Genomic DNA, 21074 nt, shown 5'->3' with positions numbered 1-21074 from the left:
CAAAATATGATCCATTACTGCCAGCAAAACAATGACTGCATAACTTTTGCACATTGATACAATGCCTCAGCCTGGCATATAGATGTAATGTCTTGAGTCATCTACAATATATGCAGCCCTGCTGTCAAGCAAGGTCAGCAAGTGCGTTAGTCTCTTGATTGCTGTGGCCACCCACAAGGTTGTTTCTGTGCAGTAAGGAAAGAGTCGTTCACTTGCAGTTATCTCAAGGACATGGGCAGTTTGTCTTCATACCACGCGTGTATATGTGTGATGTCCAGTCAGTGTGCTTGGTAGGAGATAGAGAAATGTGCGAATGTGTGAGTGAGTGGAGGAAGCAGAGGTCAGACGAGGCCACAAGAAGGGGCGTGGGACCCAGGATGGCGAGACAGAGGAAGAGATAGACAGAAAAAAAAAGGGGAAGAACAAAAGATGGAAGCGTGGATGGAAAGAAATAGGCTGGGGTTAGGGGGGAACGGGGTGAAAGCAAAAACAGGAAGCAATTTATGTCAGCTTGGATGGTGGGACAGCGCCCACTCCCTGTCACGTGCTGGCGCATTTCACTGCTCTTTCACTGTACAGCAAGAGAGTCCCCATTATTCACACAATGAAAGGTGGCTGAGTGAATGAATGCACAGGGGAAAGGCACTAGCTGCGTTTGTTTGAATGCTGCCTTGTCAAACTTTTCCATTTTTGCACTGCGGGTGGAGTGTAGACTCACGACCAAAAAACTCAAATTAATTGAGCAGCAGTGCTAGCTGCCCACTTCTGTTATTCTGCTGATGGTGAGGAAGTAAGATGCCACGGAATATCTTGTTATTCAAATGTGTTCAAATGAGCTCAGCAGCACAAAATGTCAACTGAGCTGTAAGTAGTTCACTCAAATATAACTCTCTAAATTTGGGGGGTTTGACAAATGTGACAAATCGAATCCGTTGATGAGAACGTGGAAGTAAATACACCAAACACTAAAATCAAATTCATCATAATGAAAGAACATGAAAAACAAATGTCTAAGCAGCATTAATGTTTCAAAAGAAATTGGCAAAGCCACACAAGTAAAGCTGTTAAGGCTGCTACAGCTAAAAACACAGTAGGAAACCTGCGGTAGCATGGTGGCAAGACAAAAAACAACCGAGTCTCGCCAAACAACAAAGGTGTCGAGTGCTGATTATTCAACGCTGTCCAGCTTTGAGGTGAGAATAAGAAGTGTCATTGCACAGGAACAACTGTGCATAAACAACACATTTTAACTTCACTGAAGTTTCCATGTGTCGAGACGAGTTAAGAAAAAAAAACACAACACCGAAAAAAAAAAACACAGGAGTCCCATTCTAGACAGAGGGAGAGGCAGCGGGTTCGGCAGCTACCACGACCTACCGCACACAGAGTGTGAATCATTAAAGGCATGTGTTCCACATCAACTGCTGGGGCTGCTTCCCAACCCACTTATGAGACTGGATCTAAATTATGATGGGGAAGGGGGGGTTAAATACCGCTTTACGTGGAGATGAAAATCCCAAACCTGCTAACTCAGTGACAGAGTGAGCGAGAGAGAGGGAGAGAAAATGGAAAACGATTGCATGCAAGTACTGAATGTACCTTCTGCCAGATCACAAAATAAAACAGCCATGAGTAAATGAAGCAGCTAATGGAATAATTACATGATTTCCAAAAAGTGTGACGTTTCATTATGAACAGATGAAGTGAATAAGGTTTTATGTCCTCTAAACAACTAAAAGGAAAGCCAAACTGAATCGAAAACTGACCTACTTTAATTCCTACATGGTTTTCTGGCTGCCTTCACCGGTTTCTAACCTCACAAAAGCTAAGACAACACAGTGGGATAACTTTCCCCAAGAAAACAAATCAAAGGATGAGGAAAGACAAAAGAGGAGAGAGAAATTCAGAGTCGTATGCATATAAAACCAAGTGCCAGCCTTGGTCTTGTCCATCAGGCCACCAATGTGCCAAACTGGTTGCCAGCCTGGGAGTGCCTGCCAGACCACTTGTCATCCCCAGTTACGACACATGGACATCTTCTGTGGGTGTGAATATGTGTTTGTGCTCAAAAAAAAAACACACACGCCCTCTCTGGCGTGGGCATCCAATGAAGTAGGCGATTTGTGGAGGGAGTCAGCATTATTCTGGGTATTGGCTATTACTGTATTTGCTTTTGGTTGGAGGATGGTATGGGGGAGGTATTATCTAGGGGAAGAGATCACCTTGCCCCAGGTCCGGGAAGGGACAGAAAGGACACGACAGGATGGTACAGGATAAGACGTGAAGGGAATGGACAGGAGAGGAGGACACAACTTGGTACAAAATAAAACGGGACAGGACAGAAGGAGCATCAGTCTGAGGGGGCTACGATTCAGCTCCTCTCTGTCAGTCATTAGTGCAGCACAATTCTGGCAAAACGGGATGAAATGAAATGAAGAGAAATGACAGAACGAAATGAATAGTACATTATTATTATTTCTTGCAGTCGATACAAGGGAGACAAATCAGGCCCGATAAATCACTCCAGTGATGGTTCAAGTTCTTCTCTAGCCAGTTGTTAATGACGAATGGCTGTTTCTATTTGGTCTTTGTCGCTTTAACATGATGAAGCAAAGCTCCCTGCTGCCAGCTCCAGCTCTGATGCAACAGATCCAGGATTAGACTTGATCCTACCACTGGCGGCATGCAGACCACAAGATACAGCACCTCCACTAAACGGTACAGCGTGTATATATATGTGTGTGTGTGAAAATGATTCGACAGGTTTGAAAAGACGCTCCGCTGCGCAGAAACAGTGACCTTTACAGTGGCAGTGAAAAGCAGAACATATGACATGGGGGGGGGGGGGGGGACACAGACAAAAGACTCAATCTTGAGCTACACATTCAATGTGACCGCAAAACCAATATGGCAGTCACATGACGAGGAACAATGCTATGCTAGAGAGCAAGATGGTGTTTGGTACCCACAGACACAAGTGTGTAGAAGTCCAATTATCCAGAGTTGACAGGAGCGACAAATTCGGGCTTACCCCAAAAACGTCAATCTCCCTGTCCTTGGCCAAGGAAATCTCCCCTTGAATCGATTGCAGCTCCTAAGCTCTGAGGAGAGAGGAAGAAAGAGAGAAAAAGATATTTGAAACCAAGAGCTTTGTGGTCCTTATCCACGTGCTGCAGACTCAGTGACTCCCTAGCCTCTCTGGCGCAGAACTGCTTCACTACACGAAAACTCTTACACTCTTTTTCCTTCCTTCGCTCTCATACTCCCTGTAATCTCCCCGCCCTTTTCCAATAGATTGGACTTTCTCACTCGCTACATTTGTGCCCCAGACATCATGTGAAAAGTGGAGTAAAACAGTGCTTTTGTGGTGTGTGAATTACCTAGGGCCTAGGCAGGCACAGTAGTGCTTATGGCCACAACTCAATTACAGCAATGTGAATCAGGTGGCGGCCTAGAAATCCCCTTAGCCTGATGCACAAATAGGGACACAGAGGCGCCTTCATTGCCAAGACAGAGACAAATCTAAAGTGGCGTGTCATCACTTCATAGAAGGACAGCTAGGCCGATGCTGTACAGATGAATGGCTGCCGCAGACGTGGATCTAGCAACACTGGTTTGGAGCGAATATGTGAACAATGCCCTTTTGTTTCGGCATGTTGCTAAAATACCCAGCGTTTACCAATACGTCTGGTTGCAGATCTAAATTGAAAGAGTCACATGTCACTTAGGAAGCCTGATAAACGCCACCTTTGTGAGGCAGGGAGCATGGAAAATGTTCCGCGGGATTGTTTTTAACCAAAAACAACGGGATGAAAATTACAGGATGGTGGTTTGCACATGTTAAAAGGCACTTAGTTGGATTTCACAGATCCAACAGAAATGCCAAAGCTGCACAATCATGGTCAATAATATTTGAATAGAAAATTGGTGTGTGTCAAAAGCACTGAAAGGCAGTGAGGTTACCCTGTCTTTCTCTTAGAGGAGAAAACAGAGCATCTCTTTTTTAGCATATCCTGGCTACAGGATCCCTCGGTTCCTATAAAAACGTAAAACTGCGGACCAGGCCAGCGTTTTCCAAAAGCATGTTCAAGAGAAACCAATGACATTTGAAACTGTGGTCTGTTTGGGTTTATTTCACTTCACTTGTCGCAGTGAGTAAGAAAGTTTCTATACTTCAGTTAACAAAGAAAGCAGCAGGACAGAGCTCTCCTGACAGCCATGGTAATGATGGCTCTTTAGAAGGGTCATGATACCACTACAAAAAAAAAATCCCCTCCCTCCAGGCCAGAGTAGTGCCATTTTACAAGCAGCAAATGAATTTCACACTAATTTGTTATCACAAGCTCCTGCGGACAGTCGGACAGCAGAGATATAAATATAGCATTTTGACAAAAATAAAGCATTCATCTTTACTACAAAGACTGTTTTATTTGGGCATCACACACTTCCAACTGGCCACTGTACAATCCTCAATTCAGTGCTAATGAGGAATCACATATCAAAGTTCACATGAAGTGTTTAGAGGATGAATGCAACAAGCTTTGCTACGGTTTCTGTGCTAGCAAATGTCGCTCACATGCATCGGCTATAAGCTCACCTTCCTGCTAAATGTGTATAACAAAGAAGCAGAGAAAATTCAAAGACACATGACTGCCAAGTGGTGATTATGAGTCATTTGAATCCTAAAATTAACTCTAGACTTTTGCATTACAGACATATGTAAGATTTGTATTGTCTAATACCACAAAACTCATTCACATACGGCCGCGAAAATACATTACGAACACTTTGTTTATATGCAGTCAAATGCATTAGGCCTGCAACAAATACTACTTGGTATTTTAAGGTGTTCTGTCCTCCCCATTTTAATAAAATATACTTTATAATGCAACATAATGCAGCACAACACCAAAACTTTGAATCAACACCCTCGATAGCAATAACAGACATTCAACACTATAAGATTTGTGTTGCTGGGCTCCTGTTTGCATTGGCCTGTATGGCTTTCATTACATGTCCCCCCAATGTGACTCATAAGTTCCTCAAAAATCTCATCTTCCATCAAAACCTTGCTGAAGTTTATCCATCACTGACAAATATTTCTAAAAGCCAATAAAGTGATGTCCCTGTATTAGGTTACACTATGCCTTTAAGTGGGATTTGAAAGATGTATAATAATACTCACTTCAGAGGCAAGTTATGGCTTTACATCAAATCCTACCTTTCATTCAGTGAAAGCATGGCTTTGTTACGTTGCTTCGCATGTGACAGTTCTACTTGGTAATAAGCTGCTGGTTGTTACACCAGCTGAGAACACTTTAATGTGTCCCTCTGGTATCCATTACAACCTGACAATCAGCCAATCAGCTGGACTGTGCCCAGGCCCTGTATGATTCCTCATCTCATTTCCTGTCTCACTGTACACCCTCGCTTCCTGTTTGTGGATCTGAAGGGTGTTTAAATGGAGTGTTTTTACTGGTCCACTTGACCAAGAACAGCCTAATTTAGAGAAAGAGCAGGTAGGATGAAATGAGGACATTTATGCGCATGTACAAAAGTGTGTGGATTGGGCTCGCATGTGTTGGCCTCGGAGCGTATACGCTGATTAAAGTGGACAGGAGTAGCCTGGGGTAATCACGTCTTTATCCTTGCTAAGGGGTGAAAGCAACTCACTACAGACACTCACCTATAATACACACACAGAAAAAGGGCCCCTTGCTGTTGGAGCCTTGCCAGACAAGTCCATCTGCTTACGAAATGGGACCCAATTTAAAGCACCTAGAAGGCCTTGATTGCCGAGGGGCACTTGTTCTCACCAAATGGAGAGGGTCACCTGGTCCTCGGCCCAGCATCGGCACCTGGGACTGGATTCTTCACTCTTCGAGTGAAATCATCCATCGGTCCTGGGACATTCAGTGACTCGTTGCGACAGCAGTAGCCCTCCACTGCCGATCAGTAAAAATGTGTAAAGAACTGATTGCGTGCACCAGCGGTCTCCAAGTGCGTGGTTACTTGGGAATGGCAGCCCTGCAGCGAGAGTCATGAGCTCACATTCAAACAGACACAATGTGTTGTTTTAACTCGCTTGGTTCTATAAAATTCCAGTGGCCGTGTGCTCGCGCACAGACACACACACACACACACAATATAAACCCCTCTCCTTGAAGCACTGACTCTCAGCGGTGGAAACCCCCTTCAGTCACACATAGATCACATAACCTCTCTTGACATCGGAGGACAGCACTCCCAATGGAAAGATGCAGATTCACACACGCTGAGTGCCGGCCAAGGCTCCAGACTGCCATTGTCCTTCAGAGTCATCCAAACAAAACAATGAAGAGGGTCACGCAAGGCCCCCTGTGGAATGGTAAATAACCAGAGAGAGGGAGAGTCAGAGAGGAAGAGACAGAGAGAGAGAGAGAGGGGAAGTGAGAGGGAGATTGAGAGAGACTAATCCACTGTGACAATGTTATATGGCACACCAAGTGCAAAATATGATCATCTGGGGGCAGGTGAATTCCACTAATGTTCAATCATTCACAAAGAATCCAGCATTGCTTGAATGGAAAATGTGTCAGATCCATGAGGAACAGAGTAAAAACACCTATGCAAAGAAGTATGTCAATTATCTCACCTCTAGGTATAAGAAACTACAATTACTATAACACATGGTAAAAACACATCCTTTCGGCTTTGAGATGTGAAGCGATATTTAATGTTCTGTAGTAGAATAACAGCAATTTATATTTCCTGAAGTCAAACAGTAGACATCTAGGTGAGTGTTGCTTTTGTTTGAGTCATGCACGGGCAGAAAAGGGGGTAAAAATCCAAATAATATCAAAGGCTTAGTTTGTGGTGATGTTAATCTTTCATTAGTGCTGAGTGACCCTTATTATAAAACCATCTTTGTTGTCATTATTCATCTGGCATAAAACGCTAGCCTGTTAATTCAGACTCAGGATGTTGACAATAGGCGGTCTACAAAGGGCTTGGAAGGGACAGTCCCCCTCCCAATTGGTCTTTCATATGCTAATGAGGGAACTGTTTTGGGTTTACTGGCCTGGTTGGAAATGATTTAGGGCGACACCGGTGCTCTGAGCCTTTATGTTTAGGCTGGCCGCGGGGGCTCATATATCACCCTGATCATTAATCAATTAGCGTCTCCTAGCCACCTGTCGGACACATCGGCACACAAAACATTCCTGCCCTTGGGCAGTTGCTAGACGATGATCATCAGTAGCACCACTATTACCTTCCAACCCCTCGACAGCCCCCCCGTCCCCCCTCCTCCTCTTTATGGTAATAACCTGATGGATTACATAATCACACCCAAACACTGCCCGCAACGACAAACGCTCCTCGCCAAGAGAAGCAAATGTGAGTGGAAACTGCCATGGTGGGTTTTTTTTATGGGTCTCCCCCTCCCAACTCAATTGAACAGCAAGTTTTTTTTTTCTTTAACATACATTTGCCCTCCGCTGTCACAAACAGAAAAGACGGGGCAGAGAGAGGAATTGATGCCGACCTTGAAGGAGAATCAATAAGCTGACGGCTATTCAAAAGTGCTGAATGCACACCAACGCTGTGTCCTCCATTGTTTTAAATGCAACTGCCTCCAGTGGGGTATTGATGGTTGTTTTGTATTGATGACGTGTCACAGTAGCCAAATACACGTGAGATGGAAAGGTCCAAAGTCTCACGTCTTAGTGACAGTAGAATATGTCCAGAAAAGTGATTTTGTTTAGACTAAATGAACTGACTGCTGACTTGCAGTAAGTCCGCTAGAAACTAGACAGCTGAAACACACGGTGGCTTTTCTAAGTGTTCATTCCTCACACATTCAGCTTCGATCACAAACGCCCAGGATTGAAGTTTATGAGTGTTATGGAAAACGGAAGGAGAAAGAGTGAGGGAGGTAGGTAGGGGGAGACGGTGAGAGGTGAAAAAAAAAAAGTTGTGCTAAATCTTTCATGGTCTGGGGTTGTTTGAAAACTCCATCAGGCTTTGTGATCTTGGTGGTGGAGCCACTTGAGACATTGTGCGGTGGGAATGATGGCGATTGAAAAATTCCTCCAAGATTTCCGTTTAACAACTGCCTTTTTGCCCAGCCGCCACAAATACCGTTTTTTTTTTTTTTTCTGGAGATTTGTATGCAAATTTTAACTCTCATGCAAAGGCCTGCACAGCCACTTAGACAATCTCTTTTTCACAGCCTTGCTTCCCTGACAATACCCAACTCCCTCCATCCCCCCCCCCCAATCCAACCCCCAAAAATCCTTCACATTTTTCACACTTTTTTGTTATTTGGAACTAATTCTTAAAAGCAGCTGAAGAGATAAGTGGAACTAAAATTAGAGCCTAATCCGCCAACCCTCAATGTGGGGACATGGAGAAAGTAGATTTGTCAAGCCTTGATTTAGCAGTATTCTTTCATTATAAAAGTAGCACTCTTCACGCAGCTTAGCAATACGAAATGGCTCAATCAGTCTCATGTGGAATACTTAGGTGGGAAGGGGGATGAGGATGGGGTAAAGGCCTATCTGTGAACCCAGAAAACTTGGCATCATACCGGTGCCATTATTGTGTTGCCAGTATTGTTCCTACCTGTGCTGCACTCTTCAACTCTGAGATTTCTCCCTTGAAAATGACATTCAGCATCCAACTCTTAGAGCTCCGAACAGATGTTTCACTGGGGACTGTAGAAAATGTGGGCCAGTGTGTAAAGTGTGTAACACTGGGCCAGACACTGGAGGGACTGGAGTTTGTTTTTGGTTTTGTTTTATTTTTTGCTTTTTCGTCTTTCAAATCCAACCAGCTAAGCCAGCTACTGACATTATCAGGTGGATTTTCAAAAGAACAAAAGCTCATCTGTAATTCTTTACACTGCTAGTGGGGGAAAAAAAAGTAGAACAGAAACCCTATCCAGAACAGCTATTCTGTGTGAGAGGGTGTGCGTACACACTCGCAGTCCCCTGTCCTTGCTATTTCATCCAAATTAATTTCTTCCAGAAGATTATTTCCCCGATAATCTCACACATTCTTCTATTTACTTATCTCTTCAGCAAAGTCCTAAAACTAGCTGTGATATTAAAAGTGCAGAGGTCAAAACTAGAGCTGAGAACACAGAAAGGAGAGCATATCTGCTCTGGCTCTCTGTATCTAATCATATTCACAACATGCATTCATTTCAAAGGCCTCATAACAGATATTTTTGGAAAAGATAAATCGGTGAAGGGGGGGGAAAAAAAAATCTAACACTTGACTGCAAAAAAGGAAACTGCATAGTTACGTTGCCTGGTATCTGTTGGTGGACAAAATATTGCTTGAACAAGATAAAGGCTATCCACAGGGTACAGAGAGAAGACAGCGGGAAGGAGGAGGGTGATGGGCGAGAGGGCAAAGGCTTGACCTCTCGGGGTCAATAGGTGATTAGTAACATTTATCATACCTACACAAGCTGCTAAATGAGAAGCCAGGCAGCTTCTCTCTGAAGATTTCAGCCACATTTCGATGTCAAAGTCTAAATGAAGGCTGAGCCCACTACTGGCAACCAGATGCCCTGTGTTTATGACAGAGACAAATATTGGAATCCCTAAGTGGAAAAACATGCCATGCTGGCACACAGCGGCAGCAGCGAAACGTTAAATCATTTTGACGATTTAATGAGCACGGCCTGGATCAGATCAGAAGTTTAAATACCTGCCAATGCCAATATAAAAGCTTGTATTTCATGCTTCATGTGAGAGGCTAAAAAATAAGTCTCATTCGATAGGGAAACAATGGTTGGAGGATGAGGGGGCTGCGGTTGTGGTTGAGGGGGAGGCGAGCTGCTCTGTCTTACCCCTGATGAAAGCCATGCAAGGTATCCGAACACAGGCAATCCATGGAGCCACAGCTCAGCCGCACTGACATTCACATGGAGGAAATGACAAAGAAGCAATTGAGTGCCGGGACCAGATCTGGCATGGACTCGTCAGAAAACACCCCACCCCCAGGGGACTGTCCGACAGTGGCTCTCTGAAGAGGCACGGCAGCTCGGCATTGTTTTAGTGCTCTGGACAAGTGGACCAGAGTTTGAGTGGGTATCCTGGGCCGGAGGCCAACTCGGAATGAAAACACGCTGTTGTCCAGGAGGACAATTAGGACACACTCACGCAACAAACATTCATCAAAGTGGGGATGACAGTTACTTTCACAAATAAAACAAACATAGCCCTCTTGTTAGCAATTTCATAACTTGTGCATGGGCAGAAAACCTACAATGATGCCACTTGAAGTGAAATGGACAAACAAAACACAAATTAGAGATGGCATCCCATTTTCATAGCCCACACATCCAACACATAAAATTTATGGTTTTCAGTTGCAAATACAAGCTCCCAAGAGCCTCAGTGTTTTCTCCAATCAAGGCCAACGTGCTGCATATTTAAAACAAAGTATAGTTTAGACAGTCACAATGCTGTGAAACAGGAGGCATTTACATCACCCGATTTTTGTAACTTTCTGCAAGTGACAATCTGACAGTCAAGCCACTTTCTGTTTTGATTTTAATACAATAAATCATAATGGAATAATGACAAATACACTCCCAGGAATGATCAACAAGAACACTTAAAGCTGAACTGAAGCGAGCAAATTAATCCCACGGCCTCATAGCAAAAGGGTGAGTAAAACAAGACTGTACAATAACAAGCAAAAACAATACTCATTGTCACGTATAAACATATATAAATACATGTGTAAATAAAAATAAATAATAAATTTACTTCTACAACAATTTCACCCATCTGTCAACCACTCGACAGTGCTCACTCAGTGCTCGTATGCAGCAACAATGCACACCTGTTTTCACTTTATAATTGAACAAGCAAATGACCTGCAAAAACACTACAAGCTGATCAAACATCATACATCCTATTATCACCACTGTAACGCTATTGTTTGGTAAAGTTGAGCGATAAATCAACTGAATGGCAAAACAAAGGCCTGGACTCATTGATTTGACAATCTAGACAACCCAATAATGTTGTGGAGCAGGATTAAGTCAAAAAGGAGACGAGGCAGCCTTTTCACATGTGCACAGGTGCGACAATGGGCAGAGCTCCAAATGCTCTGCAAACCTTTCTTCCCATTTTTCACATTCCTACTTCGACCGCTGCCGTGTTCTCTGCTGAACCGCACCGATCGCCTCTGTGCGGGGAGCGGTGGTAGAGACAGCGTGGTTTTAGAAGAGAGATAAAGAGCAATGAGAGTAATGTTAATCACAATTAAGGTCTGAGCAGTGTGAGAGTTTTTTTTGGTGGGAGGAAAAGCCCAGGTGGAACCAATACCATTAACGATGGCTCGGTTCCATTTAGGTGTCCCAGAAAACCATAACAGTGAGGAATAATGCGTAACATCAAGGCCCTGGAACTGGCAGAACTAAATGGGATACAGCCATTATTAATTAGGATTATTTAGATTAATTAGATTATTAATTAGACCAGTGCATTTAATGCTATGATGTATCAAACTGTCTGCAGTGAGAAAGGTCTATATCACACATGACAGATATGTGCTGATACACACATACATTCACACTGGCACAGCGTGAATTGATCTCTTATACCAACAATTGCTATATAATGTGTTGCTGGGGTCTGATGGAGGTGTTTATGTAAAAACAGCATGCTTATGAAGGCCATACAGGAATGTCTTTGTATATATAATTTCCTCTTCGATATCGCTGTTTATGAGGTTGCACAATGCAATCTTTGAGACAAGTCCATATCACACGTAGCCTTTGAATAAGCCACAGACCCATCTGTTGAGGCCAGTGTTTGCTGCAGGGACTTATGTAAGCTACTAGAAATGTGTCACAAGTTAACAGTACAAACGACTTAAGTTTCTTTGGTACTTTCACACTAATACTGTTGATGTTATTTTGTTTTTAACAACCACATACTGCAGTGTTTGGGTTTTCCTTCCTCTATGTTTTACATAATATCTACTAAAGACTACTCAATTGATAAACTCATTAGTATTAATAAGCATAGCTACTGATTTAAGAAGCAAATCAGTAATAACACTCATTGAGTTCACAGTTATCAGTGCAGTTGTTGATGTAGCACTTCTCCAACAGGCTCGTCCATACTCTCTTTCATTTTTTGTTACAATAAAAATCACAGCTTGTGATTGTGGCAAGCTTAAACTAGGTGTGTCTCAATCTGATCTGCAGGATGGGGATTGAGGCCATTAAAGCATTTTTAATGGATTATATAAAGCTTAATCTCTTTTCGATCCTTTGTTTAACATAATCCGTTGGGCTCCTTTAAGCACTGGAACTTATTTCTTAACACACAGCATTGCGTTGCAAGTGAGTGAACTACAAGGCAGCATGAACAAGTTAACAGTAGCCAGCCCTTTCAATTAATGTTTTCCACACAGACAGCCAGCGCCCCGAGCAAAAACTGCTTTGGGTTAAGAAAAGGTTGCCTCGCCTCTATTCGGGGCCAGTCTGCAGGTGGACCACGCCTCTGAAGTGCTACTCTTGGCTGAAAACTGTATTGGAACTTCGGTGTCTTGTTCATTTTGTGGATGAGGAGAGAATGTCTAGATCCTGTCCAAACCATCCTCCCACAGGAGATACACACTTTTCTTCTCCATGGATACCATAAAAAACAATACAGGCCACAAACTATCATAGGAAAATATGAAAGGAAACCAGTGATGCAAGGCGTGTCTTCTTAATACAAAGTTATTCAGCCTCTTTTATTCACTCTATTATGTAAGAAACAAATATCACACACTCTTTAAGAAGATATTTGATATTAAATGAGATCTGGTGCCCAACAAACTTGATTAGGACATCCCCACCTACAAGTGTGGATGAAAAAAACAAACCAAAATGTGAATTGGCAATGGGCACCAAGTTGAGTAGGCAGTGACTAAGAAAACTAGGACTGGATGATGTGTACAAATGAGAGGTTCTGCAGAAATCACCCTGGAACACGGAGCAGAGCGGTGCAGAGAAGCCTCCTGGAACACAGTCAACACATTTCACACACGCAGGGCCTGGAAACAACACGCTTGGGGCTTCCACCTTCATTTAGATGAAAATGGACCTCCTCGAGAGGAAATAAAGCCATTTTTAACACCCCCTCTCGCTACGAGTCGGCCTCCCGTAATGTGCCCAGTCAATGGACTGTGGGTCTATTCAACTGCAGGCAGCCCACAGCACAGCAATAAATAATGTAGGGCAGCTCACATGAAACCCTAATCACCATTGTGCTGTCACCCAACAGAGAAGATTGCTTGTTTAATTTACAGCGCTGCATCTGTCTCAGTTCTGCCCAATTTAGTTTCACAATTTCAATGGGCAAGTACTCCAGGTATTTATCAATATGCTTTTCTCCCAATGCCATGAATCAATAAAAATGTAATGTTCATGTATCTAAGTCTGTGTGAGTGTGTGCGCATGTGTGTGTGCGCATGTGTGTGTGCATGTGTGTTTTGGGTGATGGTGTGTACGTCAGCCATGAAGAACAAACAAGAAAGCTGCAGCTTGTGAAACAACAAAGGCTGACTGAGAAGAAGCCATCAACACTCAATAACCACAGCTCATTATTGGCCATATACAACGTACTTCATTACATTACTATTCCATTAGCATGCAGACATTTGCATATTCCAGTCACCTCTTTGCAGAGGCTGTTGATCATAAATGGCAGCCATATGCTGCCTGGTGCGCCATATTACAGAATTATTACTGCGACACAAAAAGCCAAGAAAAATGGAAATTATGTTGACATGAAATGAAGTACAAAACCAATCAAAGGATCCTCCATTATTGATAGTGTCTCTCAGTTTCACAGACTGAACGGGTATCATTTACACCCACGAGTTATGCTTTCTTGCTGACAAACATCTGCAGGCGGATGCCTAGTTTGCTCAGTGCATTTCTTGGATTCTTTCCTCATAAATACATGTATAGGCTATGCAGTGCATTTATGGATAAACTGCCAACACAACAAGAGCAATTTATCTAGTTTCCATAGGAACAAATCATGGAACGATAAATTAGTGCATTATAAATCTGCACATACAGTAAGTACATATAACTGGCCTGTAATCATCTTTTGTTGCACTGCTTTTGGGGGTAATTTTGACTTGCCGTCCACAACTCCAGCTGTAAGCACAGGAATCCAGTCATCTAACAGGCTCTGTAGTGCAACATTTCAGTATGACAGTGATTTGGTGTGATGGCTCTTCACTGAGTCTGGCTGCACTGTGATGACAGCCCATGGAGACAGAATAAGTAGCAGCAGCTCACTAGCTACGTCGACTTGGCGGGCACAAGCCATGGCAGCGGAGCAGCACGATAATGATGCTATGAGCTGAACCACTTACGAAGCGCTAGCTGTTGGAGCTAGCAGCAGCAAGAGTGGTATCATCTTTGTTCAGGACCATTATCTCTCCGCCGTGGTGTTCGCTTCACACTGATAAATGTGGCCAAGCAACTTGAGCTAATGTGCAAGCAGCTGCAACCGCAGCAGCTGGGTAATACACTGTCAACTGCCATGTACGCCCACACAGGAGGCACAATAGAGCGGATTTGTTCCACTGAAATCAGTGTGGAGATGCTTTGGTTTGTGTAGTGCTTTGAAACTGGACATGGCCACTGCACAGGAGACTCACATGTAATGTTCTCTTAAGACCACGAGGACTGACACAGGATCTGTCAAGTGTCTTCATTAGGAAGATGAAGTTTGTTATGATGAAGAGCAGTCCAGCCAATAAGGAACCACTAAAGCGTTATTAGATCCTTGTTGTTATCTGGAGCCATCCAGTGTGGCAATCTATTACTCAGTACCTGAGCAATCCTTTTGTAATATTCTATTGTCTAAGTCTCAAATAACCTCAAAAAAAAGATAAGGACTAAAATTATACCAATGTCAACAGAGTAAAAATGAAAACCAACCTAAAATCATTACTGTATCATAACTGACTACACACACACACACACTTGGCACTGAGCAGCACTGCTATTATCTAGGAGTGCTTAAGGACAGATTGGCGAGTCAGACATCTGTGCAAGTGACACCGGCTATCTGGCTAGCTGTCTGACTCATGGCAGCAGTGGGTTAACTTGGCAGCTCAGCTGTACAGTGCAGCTCTAAAAGGAATATTAACAGCATGTCCCTCAGTGCAGACTGCGAGAGAGCAACAGGAAAAAGGAGGACGGACAGAAAAGGAGAGATGGAGAAAAGGCAAGGAGCAAAGGGGTGGGTGTGCGAATCCAATTTCCAGTGACAGTGTGCTCAGGATCACTGTTTCAGTGAAAGAACATATCATCTGTCAAAGTTAATGGCAGTGTCCTGGGGAAAATGAAGGGAAATAGAATGGAGACCATTCATTAAGAAGGTGGGGGATGGGGGTGTGTCAAAGCCACCGGTCTGCCCCACTGTCTCCCTGGGAAAATAAATATATACACAGGCCATTATTTGTGCATTTACGAGGTGGCAGTGCAGCCACGATCAAGGGCTGGTTCTCATGCTACAGAGATAATATTAGCCTCTTCAGGCATCTGCGGGCTCGAGTGGAGAGCTATCACAGGGAATGAAGAGGTCGGCCCTGGCTGTCTGTTAGGACGGCTGGCAGGCTAGCTAACAGGCCAGGCCAGCCTGTCTCTCACTCAGAGCTGTGGATGTACTCAGTGGAAGCAATTGATACCATTGTTTTATGGAGAGGAGGGTGGAGGGGGATTAAGAACCAACAATAGGGCTCTTTCACTGGAAATGTCAGCCGTCACGCTGGGGGACTGTCCGACTGGGCAGAGACACTTTCGTAAAAAGCCAAGGTACAAAATGACTGTGGAAAATAGTATGAAACCCTGTGATGGCGGCAATGAAATGCTGCGACATGGGCCAGAACGCTCACATGCCAAATGGTAGAAATGCATCTCAAACATGGGACAACAGTCTATGGGAAACATTACAACACAGATCATGTGAGACCATGTCAAACAGAAACACAAGGTTTTCTATTTATAATACCGTTTTGTGTGATCTGTTTGTATTTTTAGAAAGAAAGCAGTACAACAACTCTGCTGATAAATATGTCAATGATTTCAAGGTCTTCCAATCAATAACCAGGATAATAGCTTATATGGGTCTTTAGCTCAGCCTCATTAGGAAAAAAAGGAGACAAACGTGGCCTGATTCTTCAGGCAAATTAATGCAGTGAGGAACCTAAAATATCACAACCGATGATCCATTCTGGGACATTTTATCATGAGACTACACAATGGAGAGATACAAAGTTCTTTCTCTGAGTGCTTTGATAACCCTTGGACCTCTTTGAAAATCTCACTCTGAAGGTTTGAGGTGAATACAAACAGCGAGTTGAAGTGCGGTACCCTGCCGCTTTAAGGCTGGGATGAAACCAAGTTATTCTACCACTCTGACCTAATTGCTCTCTCGCTCTCCCGACATGAACACTGGGAGCTGTGCACTCTGACACGTAAAGATTATTTAATACCATCAAAGCCATAAAAAGAGGAATAAAAGGAGGCAGTGTGAAAGACGGGGGGGGGCGGTGGGGGGGAGTTAACCCTTGCGCGGCCGGCATGGCCAGGCGGGCCAGTGAGCGATGTAGAAAGCGGCGGAAAAGGGAATCAGTATGCACAAGCAGGTCTGTTTGAACCGCCGCCGGCCAACGCGAGTGGAGCTCCCACATCCCAACATCACAGCGGCTCCACTCCCCCTCCAAAAAAAAAAAATCCCACTCGGCTTCAGCTACACTCTCCTGGTATAGGCTCCCACCCTTCTTCTCTCCTGCTTTTCCCACACTCGCCCCAGTCCCTAAGGCATATGACTACGTCATTGGGCACCACAGCCAAACCACTGTAATATCCCAATTTATTTCTACTTATTCTGACAGAGTTGGGGCCTGTTTCATTTAGGTCAAGACTTGGTTTTATTAGTGTAAAGATACACTGCTTGGTTCCATTGGACTCCATATGTAGCTTCATATATTTATGTAAATGAAGTAACAGTTTCTCTATTCAGATGTTTTGCTGACAAATGGAACTATTCTTAATGACAACATCAGCAAATTGGAAACCGACACATGTAAACATCAAAGCTAATTCTAAAAACCCAGCCCATTGTTTTTTCCTATTTAGGGCGAGAGAACCTCTGCAGTGTGATTTTCACTTTATGCACTTCTCACTCCAGACACAGAGCTACTCGCACTGAAAGTCTGACAGCATGTGGGTGGGACTGGCCAGAGGTGTTTACCGTTAAGCGAGCGCTGGGTGACATCTCCAGGGTGCCCTGCCGTTGTGGGGAGCATGTCTCATCTGTCAGTGTGTGTGATGAGTTTGCGCTGCACAGCCACAGCCTCGTGAGTCAGCCTGGCTCGTCAACAACAGGGGAGCGAGCTGCTGTGGCGGGACTGTGTGTAGACCACTACAGACCAAATTTAAGCAAACCAAACCACTTGACACACCCAGGGCTTTTTCAGGGAAAGCTAGACCCGATGCCAAATTTTGCCTTAGGGTATATCTCTAACATCTCGTCTAAAAATGTTTTCTTTTCCCTTTTAATGAGCAAAGCTTGCTAAATCTGCACTTTCACCATCTACTTTTGGTGGTTTACGTGTTGCCAAGGACGCTATCTTGTGTCTGTGATCAAGACTATTTGCATGATTCAATGATATGGTGACCTATTGAGCAGTACAGTTGACACCATCTATAACACCTGGTATTAATACGAGGAAGGAACATTTGCCATCTAGCTTGCCATTCAACGTGAAAATAGGTCACCCGTTATTTAAAAATTCAACCTATGAAGTTGATTCTGGTTTTATACACAAATATGTCTCCAAATGTGACCAATTCTACTTTTTTTTCACCTGTTAAAGTCATTTATTCCACAAGTGATGAGGGAAAATAAAAACTGTCAACAAACATGATAAAGAAACCTGACAAGAGCTAGGAGCTACTGACTCACTACTACTGTATTTGTGAAGAACAAAGAAGAAAAAAAATTCCCTTCTAGTGTCACTCACACTTGACTTTACAATCTGCAGAGGAAGGAGAGGGACGTGGTGAGGGAGTGGGGGGATGTGAACGGGCACAGTGAGTGTGCCACTGCCTCCACTGTGATGACACATTTAGTACCATGTGAAACTGAAGCGTGCAAGGCCTTCAACTGGCATTGTTCACACAAGTGGAGAAGCAACTTCCCGTTGATGCGTGTCAGAGAGGGTTTGACAGTATCACAGACAAATCTTGCCTTGTGCAAGATAACTGAACATTAACTGCATTTTTATGAACAAGTGCAACACTGTGCAATTTAATGTTTAGAAAAACACACACACTTAAGCACAAGGTTGTTCACTTTTGAATATATTGGTGCAAGAAACTATTATTTATCTCATATCCGCTCTATAAGGAGGCAGCATGAAAAAATGTCTCTCTAGATGTCTGTCTAGATTTACTTCCTTTAATCATAATTGTCAGATAACTAGGGCTGCAATTAATAAATTATTTTCATTATCAATCAATCTGTGGATTATTTTCTTGATGGTTTGGTCTATAAAATTGTGAGAAACGCCTGTCACAATTCCCAGAACCAATCCATCTCCCCATCATAGAAGACACATTTGAGAAAACAAAGCCATAACTGATCATCAAAACAGTCGCCTATGATTACTTTTTTACTCAACTAATCAAGTCAATAACTAATGATGTCAGCTCTTCCTTAACTTTGAGACAATAACTATATTGTTAGAATTCAGTTAAGGGCATGACATGGGATCAGACATCACAAGATTCTGGCTAGACAGCAAATTAAAACGGTAAAAACAAACATCTAAAGGTTCCTATCAAAATCTCTATCATATGTGACTGTTAAGCAGGCAGGTAAACAATCAGCATTTAGCTCTAGCCCTCCTAATTATTGGAGATGGCACAACATTGACCTGTGAGTCACAAGAGAGGTGACAGGGCAGGAAAACTTGAGGGTTTTCCCGCCCTGTCACACATCTCACATCAAATTTCCCATTCAGTGACGTGACCTCTAATGTATCTTGCTCTGAATGTAACAGGTTGTCATAGGAAAGAGCATCATCTTTCCCCAAAAAATGAAACCTATCTGCACCGCCATGTCTGCTGCCAGTATCAGAGGAGAAGTGCAGGGTGGTGTCATTAAGACTGCAGTATCATAAACACAATTCAACAAATCATTCATCAAATGCATGAAGCACACACAGATCAAATTGCTCAAATAAAAAAAAAAGGAACATCTAGGAATGACTTGTTACAGCAGTCATTAAATTGAGGTTAATAACCTCCATACGGACTGTAATCTGTGGTTTTACAAGACAACATTTTGCAACTGCAGGTTTTTGATGCTGCAGGGTATGTAACTCGAATGTTATAACACAGTCCTGACATTTAATTTGCAGAGATGTACACACCTCAAACTGCCACATTATCTTGACAGGGGTTAATCGGGGGTGTTAACAAATTGGGGGAGATAACTGTCAGCTTGTAGTGGTACTTTAAGGCTGTTTTTTTCTTTCTAAGACAGAGGAATGTATGTGTGTTTTGGGTCATCAAGTAGTCAGCTCAGTATTAGAGCACATCAAAAGGATGCAGGCTGTGGTTGCCCCTCATTGAGCTGTCTGTTTATCCATTTACAGCACACTGAGGAGAAGATCTGGGATCTGATATGATCGATATCCACAGCAGAGTACACTAAAACACTAGAGCAAAGTTAACCTCAAGCGTACAGGGGGAGCCCACAACGAAGCAATACTCACCAAACATTGCAAATGTGGGTGAAAAAAATACATATTTCTCCACATTCCAGTGTCCTGACGCTGCAAAAACAAACTAGCTCTTGTCGGGAGTGTGTGCTAAGACAAGACAGACAGCACGACATGTTTTTAACTCCACATATCCGCACTTTTCTAAAGTGGCAAGCTAGATGGGTTAGCAGGTTGGCTCTGCTAATTGACTCAAGGAAACTGTCAGCGCTGAAATACAGTAATGTCTTTACAAGCTAACTTAACACTGAACCGGGGAGCGTTAGCTTTGCATGCTAGCTGCCCTGACAACCGTCGTATCCACTGGATTTAACGTCGCTCGGATGGACACGTTATGATAGTTTCTTTTCCACAATGCCACCATGAAGTTAGATAGGAGTTTCGGACTGCATTTTATTCAGCCCCTTTCTCACAATGAACAGCGTTAAAAAGAAAAACCTGTCATGACCGTGGCATTGCATGACGCATTCAAAATCCTCCAGGTGAAAGGGCGACAATTTTTATACCCGGTTAGCCTCCCTCAGGGGCTGAGAGGTGGACGCATGCTGTCAAATGTTGACAAGCCATTCAATGACAAGTGGATGGTAATACCTGGGACCTGTTGACTCCTCCTCCCCGGTCCCCTCGGGCTGCTGGTGGAAGTTCAGCCGCGCAGCTGTTTTTCTCCGCCGTGATATTCTTTTTCAAAGTTTTCTGCTGCCGACTCTCATTCTCCAGATAGTCGCTGGCTCTCGTTGCTGAGGGAAATTAGCTCCCCTCTCCTCCCCACCACCCGCCCGCCCGTTCCCGGCAAAAAAAAAAAAAATCGTAGGTAAAGAGGCGGCGAGCCGCTTTCACAGAGCAGGCAAGTTTGGCACGGCTATCGCAGAGGCAACCATTGCAGTCACCTTCTCTGGCTGTGAAAACCAACACCAGCTCTGACCCCGCCCCTTTCCTTTTAGGAGGGCCAGTCCCTCAAAAAGTGGATGATGTCCTGCTCTCTCCAGATGTGCTCACTGCTCTGCTGGAGTGATGAGAGGCAGCAAGACAGGTCGATTGCCCTTTTAGGTTTCCTTATTATGCCCCAATAAAATGCACTAACTCCCTTTTCGTTTCTCAGCCCAGGAGCTAAAGAAACAATTTCTCTCTTTCAAGTGAGGTTAGAGTCATTACTTGAGTGTGTGATTACACTATGTACCACAGTTTTTGTTGGTAGTTTTGGTAGTGAGTTTTACTTTCTAATTGCTTATGCCTAAAAAGTATGGAAAATGGCTATTATT

The 21074-nt window shown here is 43.5% G+C and overlaps 1 protein-coding gene across 9 annotated transcripts in view; it reads right to left on the bottom strand.

The window, feature by feature from the left end:
* The window catches only part of raraa (retinoic acid receptor, alpha a), a 149324-nt gene extending 128716 nt beyond the window's left edge, over positions 1-20608 (bottom strand). For 4 of the 9 annotated variants that reach the window (XM_067575785.1, XM_067575782.1, XM_067575788.1 and 1 more), the window contains exons 1-2: positions 20407-20608; positions 3032-3101 (exon numbers count right to left, since the gene is read on the bottom strand). The gene's annotated coding sequence lies outside the window, so the exon portion shown is untranslated. Of the gene's footprint in view, positions 1-2969; positions 3102-19809; positions 20340-20406 lie in introns of those variants that run through there. The other 5 variants (XM_067575784.1, XM_067575789.1, XM_067575787.1 and 2 more) reach the window with 3 other exon arrangements.
* Positions 20609-21074: the final 466 nt, after the last annotated feature.

Source organism: Thunnus thynnus, chromosome 20 (assembly GCF_963924715.1).
Source record: "Thunnus thynnus chromosome 20, fThuThy2.1, whole genome shotgun sequence".
NCBI classification, from domain to species: domain Eukaryota; kingdom Metazoa; phylum Chordata; class Actinopteri; order Scombriformes; family Scombridae; genus Thunnus; species Thunnus thynnus.
This window is presented reverse-complemented; position numbering and strand designations above follow the sequence as displayed.